Source organism: Thamnophis elegans, chromosome 1 (genome assembly GCF_009769535.1).
Source record: "Thamnophis elegans isolate rThaEle1 chromosome 1, rThaEle1.pri, whole genome shotgun sequence".
NCBI lineage: Eukaryota > Metazoa > Chordata > Lepidosauria > Squamata > Colubridae > Thamnophis > Thamnophis elegans.
The window spans coordinates 138093643-138117859 of NC_045541.1; the positions used below are offsets into that span (position 1 = coordinate 138093643).

At 39.1% G+C, this 24217-nt stretch overlaps 1 long non-coding RNA gene across 1 annotated transcript; it reads right to left on the reverse strand.

The window, feature by feature from the left end:
• Positions 1-1344: 1344 nt before the first annotated feature.
• LOC116519019 lies at positions 1345-20830 on the reverse strand. Its single transcript, XR_004256608.1, has 4 exons — positions 20715-20830; positions 11537-11667; positions 8627-8910; positions 1345-2948 (listed from the first exon to the last, which is right to left on the reverse strand). It is a non-coding gene; the product is annotated as an uncharacterized LOC116519019 (long non-coding RNA).
• Positions 20831-24217: the final 3387 nt, after the last annotated feature.

Consider the following 24217-nt stretch of genomic DNA (forward strand, 5'->3'; position numbering starts at 1 on the left):
TCTCCATGGGGAGCTTGTTCCAGAGGGTCGGAACAGCCACAGAGAAGGCTCTCCTCCGGGTAGTCACCAGTCGGCATTGGCCGGCGGATGGAATTCGGAGGAGGCCTAATCTGTGGGATCTAATCGGTCTATTGGAGGTAATTGGCAGCACGCAGTCTCTCAAGTACCCAGGTCCAATACCATGAAGGGCTTTATAAGTGACAACTAGCGCCTTGAAGCGTACCTGAAGACCAATAGGCAGCCAGTGCAGCTCGCGGAGGATAGGTGTTACGTGGGTGAACCGAGGTGCACCCACGATCGCTCGCGCGGCTGCATTCTGGACAAGCTGAAGTCTCCGAATGCTCTTCAAGGGCTGCCCCATGTAGAGAACATTGCAGAGTGCTACGGATATGGGTATTCACTCCCCCCAAAACTATTCTAAGTAAAATTGCCTTGTGCAATTGACTGATAGTAATTTTGTCAAAGCTAATAATGGTATCCAAATAGTGCTGACATTGGTATTACCTTTGCTTTCTTTTGCTATAGAATTTCTGTTTCTAATTGCAGGTCTTTATGTTTTGTGATTCTCTCCCCCCCCCCCCCCCAATACCAGTTCTTCCTTTTATTCTGCTATTTTCAGAAATTGCAATGTCCACTATTCGGATTTGATTTTATTTAATTATTTTTATTTTATTTATTTTTATATATTTTAATCAACAGCTGTAACCAGGAAACTATGAGTTATAATTTAGCTTTAGGCATTAAAGCCAAGCAGGTGATCTTGGACCACTCTTAGCTCAATGGGAGAATGAATGGGAGAAAAAATAATTATTATTAACACATGTATTTCATACACAAACATTTTGTAGTTGGCATTCAAAAGTATCTGACATTTGATGTATAACCGGAAGTAATGTTTCCTATTGTAGTGATACTGAAAAGCAGTATCTAACAGATGCCATCAAACAATGCAACATTCACATTAAAACATATTTTCATGGCTTTTTCAAAACTGGATTATATTTTGAATCATTACCCCAAATCCATAAGATACAGGAGCCAAGGTGGCGCAGTGGTTAGGGTGCAGTACTGCAGGCCACTTCAGCTGACTGTTATCTGCAGTTCAGCAGTTCTAATCTCACCGGCTCAAGGTTGACTCAGCCTTCCATCCTTCCGAGGTGGGTGAAATGAGGACCCAGACTGTGGGGGCAATATGCTGACTCTGAAAACCGCTTAGAGAGGGCTGAAAACCCTATGAAGCAGTATATAAGTCTAAATGCTATTGCTATTGCTATAGGGCAGGCTATAAATATTGTTGAATAAATAAATATTTTAAATACCTTTAATTAAGTTAACATTTCTAGTCCCTTTTCTTCTTTTCCTTACAAATTTGAACATAAGATTTGGGGTAAAATCCAAATTTTTATTTTTGTGTTCCTTAAAAATTAATAAAATAAAGCATGGCATAATGGAAGATAATTACATATATTATCCAAATTTTAAAAGTATAATATTCATGACTGTCTTTAAAAAGTAAATAAAGAAGGGGTCAAAATATTTTTTATTCAAAAAGATCTAGAATTACTTTCTTCTGAAACTTCAAAAAAAGCTTATTATTAGTAATTATTATTTTTATTATTTATGCTTATTTCTTCTATGTATGTTTTTTATATTTATTTTAGGACCAAATGCAAGGGTTTCAGATGTTCAAAGTCCTTTCATGTGAAGCATATGAATCTTCTGATAATCTGATCCAAGGTCTGATTTTTAAGGCAATATTTGCCTTCTGACTTAATGTAAATACTAAAAAAAACATTCACTTTCGTCTCTCCCTGCACACATACTTCTGCATAGATTGTCCGGTATTACTGTTATCTCTATCTCTATCCTACACTAGCCAAGTAGTATAACCCTGTCTGGAACAAACTGTTTTCCTCCTGGCCCACAATGTTTCCATCTTTCATTAATTTCAGTTTGTATGTTTACAACCACCATAACAGTATTCCATATATCTCTTCAAAATTCCCTTTCCTTTTTTGGAATAAAATATGGAAAAGAGAAAAAGAGAATCTGCAAGTAATGAGGCTATCATTCTGTACTGCAGATGGCTTTGCACAATGATTTCATCCATATATAACAAAGCAAATGTTAATAGTATCTGAGGGAAAAAATCCCATAGCATTTACTTTGATGTTATATGTATAAAATAAAACTGGATATATTATGTCATAGTGTCCACAACTACATCCTATAGAGATGACCAAAACTTTATGAGAAAGTTGCCCTTATATATAGTTATACTTCCATTAACCATTACTTGATTGGAGTAATTTCTATTAAGGAAATAGAGAATCCATCCATGGATGAGCGTTAAAAAATTTAAGATGACAACCATGCTATAGAAACCTGCCCCTTGTTTATAAGTGTCACACATGCAACACATAAAGAGAGGAAGAGCTTCTATTGCATGGTTGGGTATACATATCTTGACTTTTTGATCCCCTTCTAATCATATCCATGCAGAAAAACCAGGCAATATTTTGCCTCTGTTTGAATGGACCTTAATAAAAGTTTCTTAAAAGACTAATTGAAGTCTTTGTTCTTAAACCTTCTTTAACAATGATGAGAAAGGAAATATTAAATATTAAATTAAATCATAAATACCATTTATGAAAAAAGAAGATCCTCAAGAATGTCTATATATGGCCTGTCTATGATGGATGATTCAAATAATAAAAATGATAGGTTTTCATATTTAACAGTGAATCCATTCTAGTCTGTCAAAAGCCTCAGTGAAGCCACCCTTCGGTTGATTTCTGAGACTAAGCAGAGATGGAGATTAGTTTAGTATGAAAGAATTTGCTTTATAGCAATGTGTATCTTCTGGGTACTGTAAGTAGGGATTTGCCTGTTTCCAATTATTCCTGCTGTCTTCTTACTCCACCTTGTTGTAATAGCTGTAAGGGTTCCTGAAATTAAAATAACATCATTTGAATTCAGATTTTAAAATAATAGCCTAGTTTTCAAGTGTTCTGCAACAGACTGACCCAATGAACTAAATTTGGAAAATCCAGGAAATCAGCAAAAATCAGGAAACTTTCCCAAAGTAAGACTAATAAGCTCAGAAAGCTGCTGCATCTAAAAACAACAGCCTATCATTTAGTCATTTAGAAAATGTTCTACAATTGTTCTTCCCATCAAAAAATGAATATGGGTTTGGTCTCATGATTGTGGATTCTATCTTGTCTTTTTTTAACCATTACGGATGTCTCTCACATTCTGATCCATATTCAAGAAATTCAGGGGAGGGAGGGAGGGAAGGAGGAAGGAGGGAAGGAAGGAAGGAAGGAAGGAAGGAAGGAAGGAAGGAAGGAAGGAAGGACCTTCCCTTTTCCCAAGAAGTAAAGGTGGGGAAGTCTTAACAGTGTTAGTTTTCAATATATATTTAGCAAAGAAGCATTCAATTTCAATTAGCTCTTTGGTATTATTAAGAAATAAATCCTGCATGGCAGAATTTATTCCCTTCATTCTATGTTTGTTTTGTTATACCACATATTATTGCATCAAGTCAAGAACAAATTTTTCACTCTGCCTTTTACATAATTGTGAGAATGTTCCCATTGCTTCTTAGGAATTAAGAGATCAGGAACCAATTTCTCTCAGTTGGCTGGCCAATCATTTAAATTTATACCTAAAATAGAAAGTTCTCTCTCACAATGGTAGAGTTCTTGGATATTGTGGCCTATTGTTGTGGCAACACAACAAAACTTGTTTTACATGATTTTTTTTAATTTTTAACTCAAGAAAAAAACTACTTCATTTATTTTACAAATTTTTAAGACACATTCTTGAAAAAAATCATGAAAAAATGCAAGAAACATGCTCACTTGTATAAAAATATTAACTTCAATGATCTAGTCATTATAATGTTGATTTTTCTGTGTGAATGATTTAATTCTCAGTGTAGGTTAGACTGGGAAGTTAAAAAAACAAATCCCAAAACAAGGCAAGGATGAGCCTCTTCTGTTTTCCTGTCAATAAAACTACAGGTCACAAAGTTGTGAGGAGTTTTACAGTGGAAATTATTGATTATTTGTCCATGTATTGATATGCTGTCTTCTTCAAAGAGTTCAGAATATGCCAAGTATGTTGCTAGGCAGCTATCCCAGCAAAGACATATGTCACAAATAATCAAGTGTATAATGGTAATTAGTACAAATAATTTAAAAATGCTTCTGCTATCCACAAACCAGAAAATCAACTCATTTTGTGTTGGAGGGATAAATTCCATAGGGGGGATGTACTGCTTAACATGTCTTTTGTAATTGTGATTCAAAGGAAAAATTGTGGATTTCCACTTCGACATTCTTATGCAGAGATCAAGTAGGTTTGAGTCATTATGGAGTTTTGTTACCGTAACCACATGCTGTATTTTATGTCAGCTCTGATCTCTGTTGACAGGGAGATTTTGCTATTTCAAACCTCCAAAATTATTTGTGGGTAAAATGTTAAAGCAAAATAGATTGTATGGTATCTCCTGGGATCATAGAGAGAAATTCCATCTCCAATACTATGGAGTTTTCTCCCCCTTCTACTTTTTACTTACATGCTACCCCAAACCACCTAATAAATTTTTCATTCACACACTTTCCTTCCAAGCCAAACAGAAACATATCAAAGCATTCTTCAAGTGACCAGCTAATCATTGCTGCTGTGAATCTTCATCCTTTCATGATTATGAAATTCTCTTTTTCCCTATAGCAACAAGAGATAAAAATAAGGGACAACAATATAGCAATGTACCATTGATTGTTATTTTGAAACTATTGAAACAGATGGTATCAATAAAATTATACAAAGTTGCTGCCTGTTCCAGTGACAATTTCAAGCTAGGGATATTGGGAAGATAGAAAAGATGGTCATGAACTCTTTGAATATATGGTAGATGACTTTGTGCCAGTCACTTTCTCTCAGTCCTAGAAAGAAGCAATGACAAACCACTTCTGAAAATTGTTGAAAAGCAAACTGTAGAAACTTGTTCAGGCCAAGAGTCAAGATTGACTTGAAGGCATGAAATATAACAAAGAGAAGAGACATCAGCCAGATGATCCCAGAAGAAGATGCAGCTACATCTTCCCAATAGGTGTCATTAGTTTATCCCTACAAGACTACAAAGTCTTCAGACAACATTGGCTAAGAAACAGAGATGAGTATTATCCTCTAGAATTGGATATAATTAAATAAGATAAACCTTTACCTTTATATTGGAATATTATCTGTTGGCCATGTATGATTGGACATACAAGGAATTTGTCTCCCATGCATAAGTTATCAGTGTACACATGAACAACAAAGTGATAGTCATAGATCATAAATCATAAGGTATAATCACGAATCATAACATACAAGCAACAAGTGATAAATCATAAGATACCAATAGTAGGAAAGATGAGAAGATAAGAAGGATAATACATCCCTATACTACTAAAGGAGGAAATATCTTTAGGCATAAGACAGTGCTGTGGGAGTTAGGTGTTTAGCAGAGTGATGGCATGTGGAGGAAACTATCTTTATGTCTAATGGTTTTGATGCAAAGGAACTAGATGTTTACATGTTCTAAAATACCATTCCCCCACTCAAATATAAAGTAATGCCGAGTCTTTCTGGTTATTCAGTCTCATAATGGAGCCAGCATCATGGCCTTTTCTTTTAAGATAGCATAACAGTATAATATTCATGGATATAAAGAAGAAAAAATAAATGCTTCTAAGCCTATGAAGTACCTGCATTCAGTAATATATTAGTAGTAAATCGGCTACTTCAGATAAATTACCAAGATAAAACAAATAGAAGCGAAATTAAAGTTTTCCCCTTTTAGCTTCAAAAGAGCCCATGTTGATAGGATGCTCCGGGCATTAAGCTTTACTGAGAAAGCTATCAGTATATCTTATTCATCTGCTCCCAGAATAGCATGATGAACCTGAAATTGCTCTGAACCAATAATGGCCTTTTGAATGTTATCTCTGTCAGTTTGATGCTGGGTGACCAAATTGATAGGATGTTTTATTCAATTTTAGTGAAATTGAACTTGCCTTGAAATTAGTTCTTGATTATAATTCTGTTTTTTAAAAAATCAATGAGAAACTACTGAGAATCATGTTTTCCCCAGAGGCTTTATGCTGTAGACAATTGCCATATTCTCCTTGTATGTGCAGTCCATTTCAATATAATGTATGCTGTAAAGAATAGCCTAATGCTAGGTTGAGTGATGCAAACAGTTGATGATTGCTTTTGAAATATCATACAGTAGGCACAGGACAGGGCTACTTTGATTATGATTGTACTGATAAAGCCATGGTTTGCTGAATATCTCTGAAGTGAATTAAAGGCAATGTAGTAAATAGTACAAGTTGAATCAATCAACCAACATACGTTAGGATGGGTTAGGGTTAGGGTTAAGTCTGAGATAAGCAATGTTGCTCTAAAAAGAATTAATCTCTAATGGACAAGATATGACAATGATGTCAATAAAACAGCAGGGCTGAAATTTGGGGAGTACTTTTTGTTATTGTCTGGATTTGGTTTTAATTACTATTTGGAAGTTTACTGTGGGATTGATCTGCATTTCAGCCCTTCTCTTTATAAAATCACCTAGATGAAAACTAGCAAATTGATGCCCAATTTCAGCACAAGATATTGGGGAGGGGAGGTGGACAAGATATGACCAGAAGGTACAAAATTCAGGCAACACTGCATGAAGCCCAGACTAATGGGTTGTCCACCCATGTTTTAAAACAATGTTAAATTAATGGAGTCTAAGCCAATTCCTGATAATGCTGATGATACCCTGCTCACATTATTCTAAAGAAATTGGGAAAACAGCTATTTCAGTCCATGTAGATTCTGCTTCTGTAGACAACAGCATGTTGGAATTGATAGATCAGGGCCCTTGATCAAATAGAGTTTTGCTCTTAAATACAAGAAGTTGGAATATAACTTATATCAAGATGCCATAAGACTGCACAAAGTTTTGGCTGTAGACCTCAGAACTTCTCCATGAATTGTGATTTTGAATGTGATTGATAAGGAATCATTAAATACCATTCAATTTATATAGATTCAGTGCATTTAATTTTTTAAAAAACTAAAAATTAAGGGTTTTTTTCTTTGCTCATCCAATTGTTCTCACCCACTATACTTTTTTTTTTGCGATGAAGTTCAGGATGCTAAAAATTTATTTTCACTATATCCTCTTCGAAGTGTTTGGAAGCTTCCTTTATTGTTGGAAGTGGCAGAGAAGAAAATTGCTAATGTTATTCTCCATTACACAATTTTGTATCATTCCCTGGTTGCCTCCTCTTTCCAGTTTGAAAATTGGAATGAAAAGAGTACCCTTGGAATTTAATTAATGCATGGAAAGCTAAGCATATTGTCTTGTAAATAAGTAAATGTAAAAAAACCCCATGTGCCGTGAAAATTAAATCAAAATGTACTTTGAAATTTTACAAGGAAATTATTGTCAGCAAACTGAATAAATAAAAAATACAGGATTATTTTTCAGGGTGTGATGTGGAACACCAATAGTGGACATTAGAAACTGTAAAGCTCAAATGACACAAAAAAAATCTACACTTGGAATGTGAACTTGAATCTTGCACAAAGGCAAAACATCCTTTTGAAAGGTCAGCCTCCTTAGCCTAATAGCCATTTCTCTTGCTTATCACATAATGCCTTAGTACTAAAAGCCTTTCAAAGGAAAATGAGTTGCCTCCTTCATAAGTTTATTGTGCACACTTTGCAATCATGACTATGACACATTGTGTTCTCTGGGGCAATTGGTAAGCAAATTGCACTGTTGAACTAAAAGCACTGAATCACTTTTATGACACAACTGCACATAAATCCTACTGAGTAGTGGCTGAGATAGTTAGCAAAAAGTGGTGGTAAAAGTCAATGCACCACAGGGAATATACAATCTTTGTAAGCCCATTCTTTTGTGAAAGAAAAGATGACAAAGATGTACTTTTCTTAGAAGACAGAAAATGCCTGCCCTTCTGAAAACAAGAAAAGGACCTTTAGCATTCAATTTTTCATTTTGCAAAATAATCTTCATCTGTAAATCTCAGAGTGGACATCTAATACAGCAGGAATTAATTGTTAAGCAAAGCAATCTTTTATCAATGCTTAGATTAAAGTATTTTGTTTTAATGGCAAGAGACTGCCTTCTTTAAGTCTCTTATACGCTGGTTATAAATTCTGCATTTATGCGTGTAACACCAGTTATGTCTTTCTAGAGTGATAATGGAAATGCATGGTTGCATTATTTCTCTTTCATGAAGAAGTAATTTGAGAAATTGAGTAATTAATTGAATTAATTAATTGAATCATATTGAGTAATTTGAGCTGAAGAAACTTCTTGGATGAGAAACAAAATGTCTTCAAAGAAAAAACAGAAAGTCCAGTTGCATCTTGAAAGAGCACCTTTGGAACAACCATAACCTGGATGACTGAGAATCTCCATAGACATTGAGAAAAGAAGGTTAAACCAACAAAGTTGCATACAACAGAATCTTATAACTATAACAAAATATTATTCAAGATATTTTTCATAGAGATGAATTTTCAGATGCTAACATTTTAATCTTACCTGCATATTTTATGCATTTATTTCAGCCGTTCAATCAATTTCTACCTCAGGTACCCAACTAAATCCCAGTACTGATAATAAATAGGCATTGAGACATATATTAGAGATATGAATGCTTTTGTCCATAGAGTGATATTTTAGTCTGAGGACATCCTATGCTTTCTTGTCCTATGATGATAGAGATCTTTCCCAGGTAAGATGGAGGCTGCAGTTGAGAAGTGATAGTATTCACAACTGGTCTCTCAGCAAATGGCAAGTGTGTCTTAGTTTCAGTGACTGACTGACTGTAGGAAAACAAAAAAGAAAAGCATTGGCATATTGACATATAAGAAAATAATCTCACTTTACTTAAAGGAAATTCCATTTTAAAGCTTTATGATTATATACTGATAATGTTGGCTAGAAACCAGGATTTGGCTGCTACCTGTGGCCTTTTGTTTAATAAATAAAATCCAGTCTTAGAACTCTATTTACTTCCCCCAGAATAAGTCTTCAATTAAGGCCTGTGAGAGCCTTTGTTCTTGGTCATTTCCTTCCAGTTCCAATGCAGTTGCTCCCTGACTACCAGTATAACTTTTCCAGTATATATCAAATAGTGAGTTGGAACTGTTCCATCTTTGCTATTTTTCTATGCCAGTCATTCTATATGTCATTCCATATGCAAGATGGGAAGTGCAAAGAAGGAAGCCTCCTTGATCTTAGAGGAGTAATACTACTGAGACTGTAATTGTGGGAAGGAAATATCTATAGTGTTGTCTAAATTAGGCTACATCAGTTATAGCATTAATTCTACAATGGTTCCTAAAGGGGTTAGACCCCCTCCCCATTGATTTTTTAAAAATTATTTTGAAGCAAATATGGTGAGATATTTGGCATAAGCAGAAGTGTTTAATAGTGTAATGGTAGAAGATAAATAACAGAGTTGGAAGGGACCTCAAGCAGAAGGCCTTATACCATTTCAGACAAATGGTTGTCCAATCTCTTCTTTAAAATCTCCAGTGTTGCAGCACCCATAATGTCTTGAGGCGAGTCCTGTTGTCGACATTAGGAACTATAATAACCGATATTAGGAACTTTGGTTACAGAAATAACAATGGTTATTTACTTACTGTAAATAACTGCTATTGCTGTAACCATAGTTCCAATATTATTTATTCCTCATTTATAAATAGAAGAGATCCTTGCCACCAACTCTGCCCAGTATATTGCCCAGTATATTTCTCATTATTAAATGGATAAATGTTCTTGATTAGATTTGCCCTTATTTTTTTTCCTCACTATATTATGAGGATCCAACAGTGTGATTTGCTTATTTTTCAATATATTCTACAAATGGTAAAAACTGATAATTTAAAATAACAAAATGTTATGAGAGCAAATGCAAACAGAGAAGCTTATTTTTTCTCTGGTGAAGAGTCATGACATCTGCCCTTCAATTCAATCTAAGATCTTTTCACTTATTTCCCCCACTGATTGAAAATGTCAGTTCTTGCACCCAGTGAGAATCTGGAAAGCGGAACTCAGAACTACAGCTACTAGAAAAGGAGTATTATGGTGCTTTGTAATGCTTTTCAGGAGACAGGGATGGTGGGAAGATGATGTGGGTCACCTGTACAGAACAATGTAGTGAGGGCTCACATAGGCTCATGCCTTCATCTGGCCTCTTTCTGGCTGGACCAGTGGTGGGTTACGACTGGTACTCCCTGGTACAGAGGTACCAGTGCCTGCCGGGAACACCAGCTACTGTTCCAGTACGGTGTTTCGGAGGGCCCCCTGCCCACGCTCCTTACCGCTATTTGAGGTTTTCAGGGCTCCTGCACATGGGATGTACGGCACCTGCGCAATGCTCCACCAAGCATCTGGAGCATCACTGAGGCATCACAAGCGTTAAGTACGCATGCACATACTGCATGTTTGTGCGCATGTGCTGCATGCGTTCATGTGGTGAACGCCCAGGTCCGTTGCACCGTACCGGTTACAATGGGATCTGGAACCCACCACTGGGCGGACCCTGTGCAAACTCTTACTTAAAATGTTTAAATACTAATAATGTGCATATCTGTATCAAGCAAGTCACCCTGCTATTACATTAAATCAGAAATAATATATAAGTTTAAAAATGCAAGAATAAGGAAGACTACTTGGTAACAGCAAATAACGTGCTTTTTGTGTCTCTTTACTGACATCCATGATTGTGTGTATTTTTGTACCCCAGATCTGGTAATTTAACCAAAGGGACTTTATTAGGAGAGAGCAGTATTTTCAAAGTTAAGAAATGCTCCTATAAACGTACAAGCAGGTTTATTTTGGGGGAGGGCGGGGGGGTGACTCTACACAGTTGGAATGGGAGAATCCCTCTTTCCCTTTATTTTACTTTTCCAATACCTGCCATTTTTCTCCACAAATGTATTGACCACCTGTATTGAATAATAGGCAAAATGTCCTAATGTGACAGTGTCATTTGCTACTGACAACCTTGTAATTAAACATATGTATTATTCAACTTGACATTGCTATGTTCATTTTTGGCTATCATAGCTATCATCTAAATCCACTCCCATATTTTTATTCATAATCTTGTCAATACTATTTCAGATATTAAATTCATCAGTTACAACAACGGCAGCATAAGAATTTACAAATGTTCCATTAAGCACTCAAGAAAAGGCCAATATCTGTCAGAATAACATTTAGAATCATATGCAGGAAGAGAATCATTAATTACTGTTAAAGTCATTCTATTTGTTGCTGTAATCTTAATGAGAAAGTTTGGGAGTGATTCCAACCTATTTAAATATTCTAAGTGAATGTTCGATTTCATGGAGACAACTATAACAAGACTGCAGGTCTGTCTTAATATTAGCATGTTTTCCAAGAAAAAAGGAGAGAAGAACTTATTTAAATACTTACCATCTGCTAAAATGTATAAAATAAATCTGGATTGATAGGAATTGATATTTTGTAAAATCTTTGATTAAATATCCTCAGTTTGTATACTTGAGTCGAATGATAGTTCCACCAATATTTTAGAAATGAGATACCTATAATTATAGATATTAATTTGATAAAAAATATGGAGAAAATAAATGTAAAATTTATTTTAATAAAAACAGGAGCTTAAGCAGAGACTGATAAATATTTTCGGAAAAGAAGGCAAGATTTAAGTATGGATAACTTGTATCTTAAATCATTTGGTTCATAAATCCACACAATTTAACAAGGGAGGTTTGCTTGTTTTCCTTACTGATCTTGATTCAATTGATAGAAAACTTCTTTGGAAGAATTCTGGATTTTCTGTTCATACATCAGCTTTAATATTTCACCTGTGTCTTATTACTGAACACAGAAATTTGATTGAAATTTATTTCTTATAATACCAGAGGTGGTATTCAGCAGGTTCTGACCAGTTCTGAAGAACTGGTAGTGGAAATTCTGAGTACTTCAGAGAACCGGTAAATACCACTTCTCACTGGCCCCACCCCCATCTATTCTCTGCCTCCCAAATCCCAGATGATCGGAAGGAATGGGGATTTTGCAGTATCCTTCCCCTGTCGTGCCCACTAAGCCATGCCCACCAAGCCACACCATGTCCACCAAGCCACACCACATCCACCAAGCCACACCCACAGAACCGGTAGTAAAAAAATTGAATCCTACCATTGTATAATATCCTTTTTAAACCAACACTACCCAATGGAGGAATGAAACAAGATTATTCATCTATCCAGACCAAATGTTAGTTAATTACATTATACATGGTCCTCACTTAACAACCACTCATTCACCATTTGAACTTGGGATGGAAGTGAACAAGTGGTACAGGTTCCCAAGGTTCCACTTATCACAGCATTCTCATGGTCACATTGTCAAAATACGGGTCATGGTGCCTGGCTTGAGATGATGACATTGCAGCATCCCATGGCCACATGGTCACCATTTTCAGGTTTCTTTGCTGATTTTCTCCAACTAAAATCAATAGGAAGTAAGTAGGAAGTTGCAAATGGCAACCATGTGACATCCTCAGTAAACAGTTTGCAGTGATTTGCAAACAACAGCAACCAAGAAGTAGCAGAACAACCATAAGCAATGTGATCACATGATGTGACACTTTACCACTTTGCAATGGAAATTTTGGACCTAATTGCGGTTGTACATTTTAGTTGATGGGCTACAGACAGTATATGTTGTCTTGCCAGATGGTCTCTGCAGAGCTTAGCTTGTGAATGAGCACAATTGGCAAAGCTAGATCTTCATGCTCTTTCAGAAGGATAAGAGGGTGGTGCAGATCTCACTCTGGGTGAGATATAACTATTGATAAAATTTATAGATTAATTTATATATTCTCTATCTTTGTAAAATGCCCTGAGTGAACAAAGCCACAATAAGCACTGAAGGTGCTAATCTTCAATATCTACGGGACCATCTGGTAAAACCAGAGTTTACTTTTTCATTTGATTTTTAATTTTTTAATCATTTTTGTGCTCTTTGTAACATTGCTTAGCCTGAAAGGGAAGTGCAATGATGGATATATATGACAATGTGCATATATGTGTGCATTATTTTATTAATCATTTGGCTCAGGAACTAAGTGAGCTACATTTCTTTCTTCAAATAAGAATTATTTCTCTTTTACTCTATGCATAAATGATAAAAAACAGGTGAATGTAAGTGGCAAGTACAAAGTATTCAGCTGTGGGAAACAAAGATTTTCTAGATCCATAAACAAGTTGCCAGTAAACTTATTCACTGGAGATTGAAATGAGTCTACATGAATCTGTTTGTTCTATGCAGTTAACTTAGAATTCCTGGCCTCCAAATAAGAAATGAAATGACATGCTGCTACTCTTAAAGAAAACAAGGAAAAAAGGGGTAAATGGATGGCTACATTTTTACTGCCCTCCAACTCAGAAAGAACATAGGGAGATGATAAAACTTTAAAAGATTTTTACCCAATTTATAACACTGTTTCAAATTTATTTTTCCCATAAAAACATGTAATAAAAAAGCTCCACCTATTTCTAAGAAAAGCATTCTCACAGGAGGCCAGCTAGTATGCTGCATAACATAGACACTAAGCATATACTTGTGTTCACAGATAGGATAGGAAATGCAGATGGGACTGAAATGAAAGTCCTCTCTGTAGTACCATAGTAGTAGTAGTAGTAGTAGTAGTAGTAGTAGTAGTAGTAGTAGTAGTAGTAGTAGTATTACTTGCATTACTTGGCGGTGGGAGGAGTAACATCACGCCGGCTGCAACGGTGGTGGCTTTTGGCTTTTCTACCTGGCTTATCTACCTGGCTTATCGAACTTTTTCTACCTGGCTTGTCGAACTGCCTCATTGGGGCTGTGTGAGACCATCATCATCTCGGAGGGAGAGAGAACGTATCGGAGCAGTGTGGTGACTGAGCAGAGTGGATGGGTGGCTTCCCCCGACGCTGCATCAGCCCCTCCGGATGGCCCCTTTTTCCATCCAGCCTTACTTCCCTCCCAGCATTGCCTCCTCCCTTCTTTATCCCTGCCCAGTCAGGTGGCTCCCTGGACGCATTTTACTTCCTGCCTCCCTTTGCTGCGGTGAGGCTCTGCCTTGTGTCTTCCATGTACCATCTGGCGCCCCCTTATGGTGGGTTTTCAACTTCCAGCCACATCTGATTGTGGTGTTTGGTTACCCAGACTTGCTAGCTAAGTTCCATCTGCCTTTGGTCCTGCTATCTCAGTTTCATCTGGTTCCAGACCTGCTAGCTCAGCTTTATCTGGCTTCGAGTACCATCAGCATCACTACCTACCATTATTATTCTGGGAACTCTATTTGGAGCAGCACTGGTGGAAGAAGGCCTCCTATCACCTTTATTTATTCCGGACTCTTTGGACTTATCCAGACCAACAGAAGAGGGGAATACGAACTACCCCCCCGCATACCTTCTCCGGACTATAACTGGACGCTAATCACAACACCTATTTTAATTACTTCAATTATGGAGAGCCATTTGGCCCTATCTGGACTCGCTTTTTAACAACGTAATAAGTGCGCAATTCTATTTTTTCTTCCTTTTCCTATCTCTTTTTCTTACTGTGTTTGCGATATGTTAGGAGTATGTATGAGATTGAATGAATGATCCCACTTTTTATCATTATTATTGTTGTATTTCTGTGTTTTAATCACCATGTGGGGACTGTTTGAGTGAGTGAATGAGTATGTATGATTCGGAGGACCTGGTGGGATCTGCGGGGGCCACCGGGGTGGTTGGGGGAACTACATCCACGGGAGAGGGTCGGAGCATTGCGGTCATAACAGGGAGAGGCAGATACGGTGGGGACTTTAGGGCTGGCCATTACCGGGGAAGGAGGGCTCGCTATATCACAGATATCCCTCCTTCCGGCCCTATGAGTCCCACTCCAAGGTCAGATGGCGCGAGTAGTCAGGACCCTGGTCTCAGGCTGCTGTCGCTAAATGCCAGGTCTGTCGTTCACAAGGCTCCCCTCGTCCGGACTTAATAACAGACGAGGGCGCAGACCTGGCATGTATTACTGAGACATGGCTGGGCACGGAGGGAGGAGTCCCCCTCGTAGAGATGTGCCCAGACGGGTTTCAGGTGCTTCATCAGCCAAGAGCCCAGGGAAGGGGTGGCGGTGTGGCTATTGTAATCCGGGAGTCTTTAGTACCTCGTAGGATCCCTGCTCCGGAGCTTGTCAGGTGTGAGTCCCTACTGGTGACGCTGGACCTCAAGGGTCAAGTGGGTCTGCTGCTTACGTACCTGCCTCCCAACTGCGTTGCAGCAGCCCTCCCCTCGCTCCTCGAGTCAGTAGCCGAGCTGACAGTTGAGTTCCCTAGGCTTATGGTTCTGGGGGACTTCAATTTGCCTTCGCTCGGTGAACACTCTGATGGAGCGCAGGAGTTCATGGCTTCCATGACAGCCATGGGCTTGACCCAGGTATTTCGAGGCCCAACCCACTCAGCGGGTCACACGCTCGACCTCGTATTCCTCTCGGAGCAGTGGAGTTATGATCTTGGTCTGAGGGGAAATGAGACCATTCCCCTGTCGTGGTCAGACCACTGCCTACTGAGGCTAGACTTCCGGAGGCCAAACCCCACCGTAGGAGGAGGAACCGACCAGGTGGTTCCGCCCCAGGCGACTTATGGACCCAGTAAGGTTCCAGACGGAGCTTGGGGTTATTCCAGATGCTCTCGCCCACAGTTCGGCGGAGACTCTTGCTGCGGCCTGGCACTCGGCAGCATCAGAGTCTCTGGACCGGATTGCGCCACTACGGCCCCTCCGGGTCAGCGGCCCACGGAGGCCTCCTTGGTTCACCGAGGAGCTCCGTGAGATAAAGCGCTGGAGGAGACGCCTAGAGCACCTGTGGAGGTCCGATAGGTCCGAGTCAAGCCGGACACTGTTGACAGCTTGCACCAAGGAGTACATTCGGGCTCTAAGAACAGCCAAAAGATCACACATTGCCTCCTTGGTAGCGTCCGCCGAGTCTCGCCCAGCCGCCCTGTTTAGGATAACCCGCTCCCTCCTAAATAGGAGGGAGACGGAGAACCCCTTACAGGGTAAGGCTGAGGAGTATGTACAGTTCTTGGCGGACAAAGTTGCTCGGTTTCGATCGGACCTGGACTCCACTCTTGCAGATCCAGCCGAGACACAAGGGAATGATTTGGCAGACCATCTCTGGGTTGAGTTTCAGGATGTTGCCTCCGTGGATGTGGACAAGGCTATGCGAGCTGTGAGCGCCTCCACCTGTATACTGGACCCGTGTCCCTCCTGGCTGGTTGCCAACAGCAGTGAGGTGACACGAGGCTGGATCCAGGCGGTTGTTACCGCCTCTCTTCGGGAGGGGCATCTCCCCACCGCGCTGAAGGCGGCGGTGGTGAGACCCCTCCTGAAGAAACCGTCCTTGTATCCAGCAGTTCTTAATAACTACCGTCCAGTCTCCAACCTCCCCTTTGTGGGGAAGGTTGTTGGGAAGGTGGTGGCCTTCCAGCTTCAGCGTACCTTGGAGGAAGCTAACTATCTTGACCCCTTCCAGTCTGGCTTCAGGCCCGGTTACAGCACAGAAACCGCTTTGGTCGCATTGACCGATGATCTCTGGAGAGCCAGAGATGGAGGCCATGCGTCCATCCTGGTTCTCCTTGACCTCTCAGCGGCTTTCGATACCATCGACCATGGTATCCTTCTGCAACGACTGCGGGAGGTGGGGGTGGGCGGCACTGTTTTGCAGTGGTTCTCCTCCTACCTCTTGGACAGGTCGCAGTCGGTGTTGGTGGGGGGGCAGAGATCGTCCTCGAGGCCCCTTACTTATGGGGTGCCGCAGGGCTCGGTCTTATCCCCCCTACTATTTAACATATACATGAAACCGCTGGGCGAGATCATTCGGAGGCACGGGATAAAATACCATCAATATGCGGACGATACACAGTTGTATCTGTCCGCCCCGTGCCAACTCAATGAAGCGGTGGAAGTGATGAACCGGGGCCTTGAGGCTGTTAAAGACTGGATGAGAGCTAACAAACTGGTGCTCAACCCGGAAAAGACTGAGTGGCTGTTGTGTTTTCCTCCCAATAATTTGGCTAATGTTCCATCAATCAGGCTGGGGGGACAAAATTTATACCCCTCAGACAGGGTCCGCAACTTGGGAGTCCTCCTGGACCCACAGCTGAGTTTTGACCATCATTTGTCAGCTGTGACCAGGGGGGCATTTGCTCAGGTTCGCCTGATGTGCCAGTTGCGGCCCTACCTGAACCGGGAGGCCCTCACAACAGTCACTCGAGCCCTTGTGATCTCTAGGCTGGAATACTGCAATGTGCTCTACATGGGGCTGCCCTTGAAGAGCATCCGGCGACTTCAGCTAGTCCAGAATGCGGCCGCGCGAGTGATCGTGGGCGCACCACGGTTCACCCACATAACACCGATCCTCCGTGAGCTGCGCTGGCTACCTGTTGATCTCCGGGTGCACTTCAAGTTCCTACTTACCACTCACAAAGCGCTCCATGGTAGTGGATCTGGCTATTTGAGAGACGGCCTTCTGCCAATTACCTCCCTGCGTCCCATCAGATCGCACAGGGTAGGCCTCCTCCGAATTCCATCTGCCAGTCAGTGCCGACTGGCGACTACGTGGAGGAGAGCCTTCTCAGTCGCAGCTCCGACGCTATGGAACAATCTCCCCGTGGAGATCCGCACCCTCACCACCGCCCAGGCCTTCCGCACAGCCCTCAAGATCTGGCTATCCCGTCAGGCCTGGGGATAAAAATCTTAGTTTGTCCCCTCCCGAATGATGAATGAATGTTGTGCTTTATTTTTAATATTATGTATTGTCTTATGTTTTTTGTCTTTGTACCCCCCTCCCCGTGTTTTGTAAGCCGCCCTGAGTCCCCTCAGGGAAAAGGGCGGCCTATAAATTATAATAAACACTCTAAACACTCTAGTAGTAGTAAGTGGTAGTAGCAGCAGCAGCAGCAGTTGTAGTAGTGGTAATTTGGAAGTTAAAACCTGGAAGAATCAGGATAAAGAAAAGAAAAATTGTTTTGCATAACTTGTAATGGAACTTTGAAATTTTCTACCATGAGATAATGGGCTGTTCACTATCTTAACTGGCTTTAAAAAAGTATTGGAGCAATAAATGGAAATCATAGGGATCAACAGTTATTGGCATTGATGGACTTATAACTGCCTCTGAAGTCTTCTGCTGGGAGAGTAGTAGATTTATTTGTGCAATTGTAGAATTTTGTCAACTCTACAGGATATCCCAAACTGGGAAACCAATATCATGTAGATCAGGACTATGTTTCCTGGAACAGCTAAAGTAACAGAATCTTCCAAGTCTGAATATGCTCCTCTCTCCTTTCTTTTATCTTCATGTGTATCTCAACTAGTTTTTTGGCCCAGACTCAAGAATGGCTTATCTGATCATTGCCATGGTAGTAGTGAAACAGCATGGGGTCCACCATTGAACCCCTCAATACTTAATCAGGCTACTTGTCTTCTTCTAACTCAAAACTTCAAAATTAAAAACTCTGCTTATGCTCTTTCACCTAAAGAACAGACATAAGGAACATATTTCTTTCTGCTTGAAACACAGGAAAATAGTTTTTTCGCAAGTAGGAAAACTGGGTGGGCAGTTAACCACATTATCTTAGTCATAGAGCGCAGTTTAGGATAATCAAAGTTCAACTTGTAAACAAGCTATAGGTTAACCATATTTTTAGCAATATATCTGAGTGGCGTTCTGACTTTTCCTCTTTCTGCATGAGTAACCAAGATTCACTTCTCTTTTAGTTTCACTTTACTTCCCTATTGTGGTTTGGGAATCATGTATTGTAATTTTCCTTAAATATTTGTAATTTACCCGAAATAACCTTGTGCTGACTTAGGTGAGAAGTTATGACCTGGACTAGTGCACGCCTATATGACGTCTATATGATTTGTAATAACCATTTCAAAGGTATAAAACCTCTGTCAAAATGTACCTAAGTCAGATCAGTTAGGTGGAAATCTACTGGTCTCTTGAATGCATTCAATAATAATAAACCTTCTTCTCTGGAAAAGGTGTCGTCTCCTATTCTTACGTAAGTAGAAAGGCAGACCCTGATTTTGCCATTACAGTAGCTCTTTTCCTGTCCTTTCAGGCCATTATGTACACTCTCCACAATTGCCACAGTGAAACCAGACTGCCAAACTAGATGAATCATGGATCTGATCCAGCAGGGATCTTAGGTATGCATCAGATCTTCACTAAAATGTCTTCACTTTTGAAAGAAATATCAAAAGCATTTTTTCCTTCAACAAATTGAATGAGAAAACTTAATTGAGAAAAGTGCAAGGGAACTTTTCAGCAAAGTTGAGGTTTGCACTTATGATGAAGATTTATAAGATTCCTATGATCTTTAATGGCAGTATCAGATAAGTCTTCTCTGCTGACAGTAGGTTTCTGTCAGTGGACAGAAAGGGTAGAAGATGATCAATTATCCCCACTCTGTCCTTGTAGCCTACTGTGGCTTCTCATTTTAGAAGGAAAAAGAAAAATGGTTGAAAAATCAGTCCTCTTCCTGTTTTATACATTGTATTTCTCCTTAGATCATCTCATAAACTTTTGATACAATTTTCTTTTTAATAAAGATTAAATTAATACCATAGATTGTGAGGACCCTCTTATCCTAATGGTATCAATATATTGGCACAAATTTTGCCTTATGTTATGAAATGTGAATTCTAATTTCTGAACATTTATTTACTTACTGCTCACTTGTTCCCATCTGTCTGCTTGACTAATTTTCTTATTAACCCTAATCTTTTTTCACCAAGATATACAAATCCAACAGGGGAGGTAATAGACAAACAAAGCGACCTACATAATCTGAAATCTTAATTTGAAAATGAAACTCGAGGAGGTTTAGCTAATTTTAAATTATTCCTGTCGACAGTCTTAACTAATGGCACAATAAGCATCAATAGTAAGCTAAATGGTGAACTGCCATTTAATTTCCTAAAAGTATCCCCAATGTGATATTATTGTGGGAAATATAAATTGTACTTCAACTAAAATTAAAACCCAAGTGCTTTGGGGTTTAGGAGCATACCCACATTAGGCCTCTGAAGTTAGGTATAGACAATGATGGTCCATGCTAAAATTTATCCAGAAACCTTTAATGATTTGAAATCGGTATGAAGTATAATTAATCATCTGAACAAATGAATTATTCAACTTCTTCTTTTCTTTAGATGTTGATCAAGTTCATTGAACACAAACTGACCAAGGACAGTTCTGGGAATGCAGCCTGGCAAGTTTAACACCCAGAATTTTTTTGGAGCCTAAGTCTTTTCTTTTCGGATCAAATCTTGTGTCTATGTTCTCACATTCACTCAGTTCTTGATTCATTAGTAAAAATAGTTCAGATTCTTTCGTGTATTGAATGCACAGAGTGAACTGGAGAGAAGTGTGAAATGAAAGAAAAGTTTTAAAGAATCTTCTGAACAGACACTTGGACGTTGCCAACAAAAACAAAAGAACATTAGAGCACTAAAAGAATTTTTAAAAAATCCTATCTGTCCAAGGACAACAATATATCAAGGGAAAATAATTCTCTTTGTCCTACCTTGGGGTTAAATGCTCACGGTGCCTGGATAAGCTTGCATTTCTTTTGTGCTTGGTATGTCTGTGAATGTTTTATGAATGTAATTGAGCTTAGGAATCAAGTTTCTGAGACAGACACAATTTATTCTGAAGAATAAAAATACCAGCAGAAAGTTATTGATTTTGGAAGAATCTACACCTTGTGAAAAATTAACCAGACATTCCTTCCAAATCAATACGATTATCCCTGCTGCTTCAGGACTACTTAATCGGATCCAAAGAAAGCTCCCAGTGCTTAGTCTGTATATTATTGCCTTGGAAGTAGCATTAGAAACTATTTTGACTCTCATTTGCACTTGTCACCAAGTCTTTTTTTATTATTATTCATCCTTTAAAGCAGATCTGAGATGCATATTTTGAAATATGCTAATTTTCTGAAGTTTGAGTCTGTGGGAATTCTCCAAAGTAAGCTGATTGATCATGTGCCACCAAGTTGTTTTTGACTGCTACTCACAACATAGATAGATTTCCTCCATCTATCCATAACCTGTTCTTTCAAGTTTTCTATAAGTAGCTGATAGATAATTCGTACAACTAGCAATAGAGTTTTTCATGTGGCTGTACTTTGCAATACAGCTGTTATTTATCAGCTTTGATTAATGATTTATCTACCTGATAAGTCCCTATCCAGGACTGGTCAAAAGCAAGAATATATGGCCCCACTGAATCCTAGGCAAATATTCATGTTCATTTTTCATGTTAGAAAGTCAGCACTAGTTTTCTATTTTTTTTTCTATGGCCATATCTTCAGAAGTTTAATATTCAGGATTTCTTTACAAAAGTCTTAGCAATTTCAATAAAGATGCACATTTAGAATAAAGGTTCATTATCCAAAAAATGACTTTTTCAGTTAAAATATTACTGTGAAGACTAATGATATTCCTTTATCCATACTGGATGCTAAAGACATTAGTGTTTTGCCCCTACAAATTAAAGCTCCTGGAACTGTTGGAACTACTAAAAATGGGTGGAGAGGGTGCACAGGGGAGTATCATGCACAGAACATATGTGCAAGGGTTGTCTAATTTAAAAGGAAGCTCTGTCTACTGAAGGTTCTACATGAGTTCCAATGCTAAATTATGGACAGCATCCTCCTTTTTCTAACTCTGTCTTTTTAATTTATCAGTAAGACTAATTTTCGATTGCCTGTCTCAAAGTATCTGAATCACATCTTTCTTTTTATAGGTCTACTGAGGCACAGGTTTGCAGGTCTGTGGTACTAGTTCCAAATCCCTTTATGTGCAATCAGCAGTAAATCAGATTGCTATGTCATGTCCCCTTCTTTTTAATTTTTTTTCCACAATATTATAGAAATTGCAATAGTTTCTTATAGCTCCCTTGGCTAATGTGATAACAGCTAAATATTATAAGTAAATTTCATGATTAATGACCATACTCCTTTACTCAATTGAGAAAATCAGCACAGCCCCATTCCCAACTGGGAACTTAAAGACATTGTAATTGGCACCCTTTTTATGACCATTTTCTGCTTGATTTCAGCAGCAAATGGTTTGCCAGTTCACAGTTTGATGTTTTCATGGATAAAGCAATAGTAGTAAAATAGCTGCATGAAAACTATGTGGTTAAAGTAAAAATCCCTGAATGCCTAAAGAGTGACAAAGAACATTCTGAAGTAGGGGTAGCTTCTACCTTTTAGGAACAATCACCAATAGTAAAGTATAAGCAGTCAAGAAATAGACCACAGACTAGCACTTGACAGAGCAGCCATGACGTCCTTGGAATCAAAATGTCATGATGTGTGTAAAGATTCGAATCATACAAGACATCTGGTCTTTGATCAGGAGTTGTGATTTCAAGAGGACCAGTGGTGGATTCCTACCAACTCAGACCGGTTTGACCAAATCGGTAGTAGCTTGGAGACCTGGGTTGCTGGAACCGGCAGTGACCCAAGCCTGCCACACCCCTAACCCGGTTCTCCCAATGGCACCATAGGCGCCAGTATCTTATTTTTTGCTTCTGCCTATGCACACACAGCCATTTTTATTGCTCTGTGCATGAGCGCACAGCACACAAGTGCTTGCAACACACCCATGAGCAAACCAGCAGTAGCGATTGCCAGAACGCACCCCTGAAAAGGATCATCACAGTACCACAATTCCTGCTGGGGAGTATGACTGCATCCGAGTGCAAAAGTGGAAATTCCAGGTCCTAGGAAAGCAAAGCACAAAACCATTTGGTTTTGATACAATTGAGCAAGTGTCAGTTTTTCCCCATACAGGATTCTCAGCTGTAGTTTCTGCTCCCTGGAACACTGTCCCCATCAGAGATTACAATATCACCAACTCTGTTGACCTTTAATCAGGCCTTGAAGATCTGATTTCATAAAGCCTTGAAGATCCAAGGGTATTAAGGCCCCCATTTCTTGGTTATACTGATAATTATAATCATTTATAAACTTTTTTGCATGTGTATATAAACGATTATAATTATAAATGATTATAAATATCAACACACACACACACACACACACACACACACACACACACACACACACCTGTATTGATGTGTTATTGGAAGACGTGAAGGTGCAGGCTAGGAACATACCATAATGGGGATCTATGTGGTTGCTAAGAGTCAACATTGAGTTGATGTTGAATAACCAATCAGTCAAAAATCAGATTTCCAAACATTTTTCATGAACATTTCCTAATAGCTTGCTATTTTCACAAGTTGGAAATCCAGCATATAGACTTTATCAATGCTTTGGTCTCCTTGATTTTTTCTGAAGGATTCCCCTCTACAGCAGAAAAGATTTACAACAGAGTATCCATGAGATGTCAATTCACACATTTAGCTGTTTGCAGAAGAGGCAGGATAAGAGTCATTATCTAGAATGTATGTTAAGTACTTCGCAAATATTATCTCAGTCAGTAAGCTACACATTAGCTTATAAAAAGCCCATGTCATTATCTCTTCATGTACAGATCTATGAAAGCAAATTATTAATGCATTATGGTTTTTACTATTCTGCCCCCTTCTTAACATTTATGGAAGAAGAGAAAATGAAAGAGAAACAGGGATATTTTCCCTTTTACCCCCACTCTTTCATCACTTATTCAGAAATAGACTTACAAGGATACCCATTGTGAGTTAAAGCAGTAAATTATAGGGATTTAATGAACTGGAGGCACATGGTATGCAGATCAAAACTGCAAGAGATGTTGGTGCAGGAATCCTAGAATTATAAAATTGTTTAGGTAGAAGGAACCACAAGGATTATATAGTTCAACCCTCTGCGAACTACATGGAGACCAGTTAAGCCATCCTTTGGAAGTCACTATTCAGCCTCTTTTTAAAAACCTCCTCCAGACATGGATAACCCACATCCTACATATGTAGCCTGTACCAGTATTACACAGCTGTTACTGTCAAGATGTTTTTTTACTCATTATTTCTCATCCTATTTTTTCAATGAAGAAGAATCTTCTCCATTGAATACTGAGA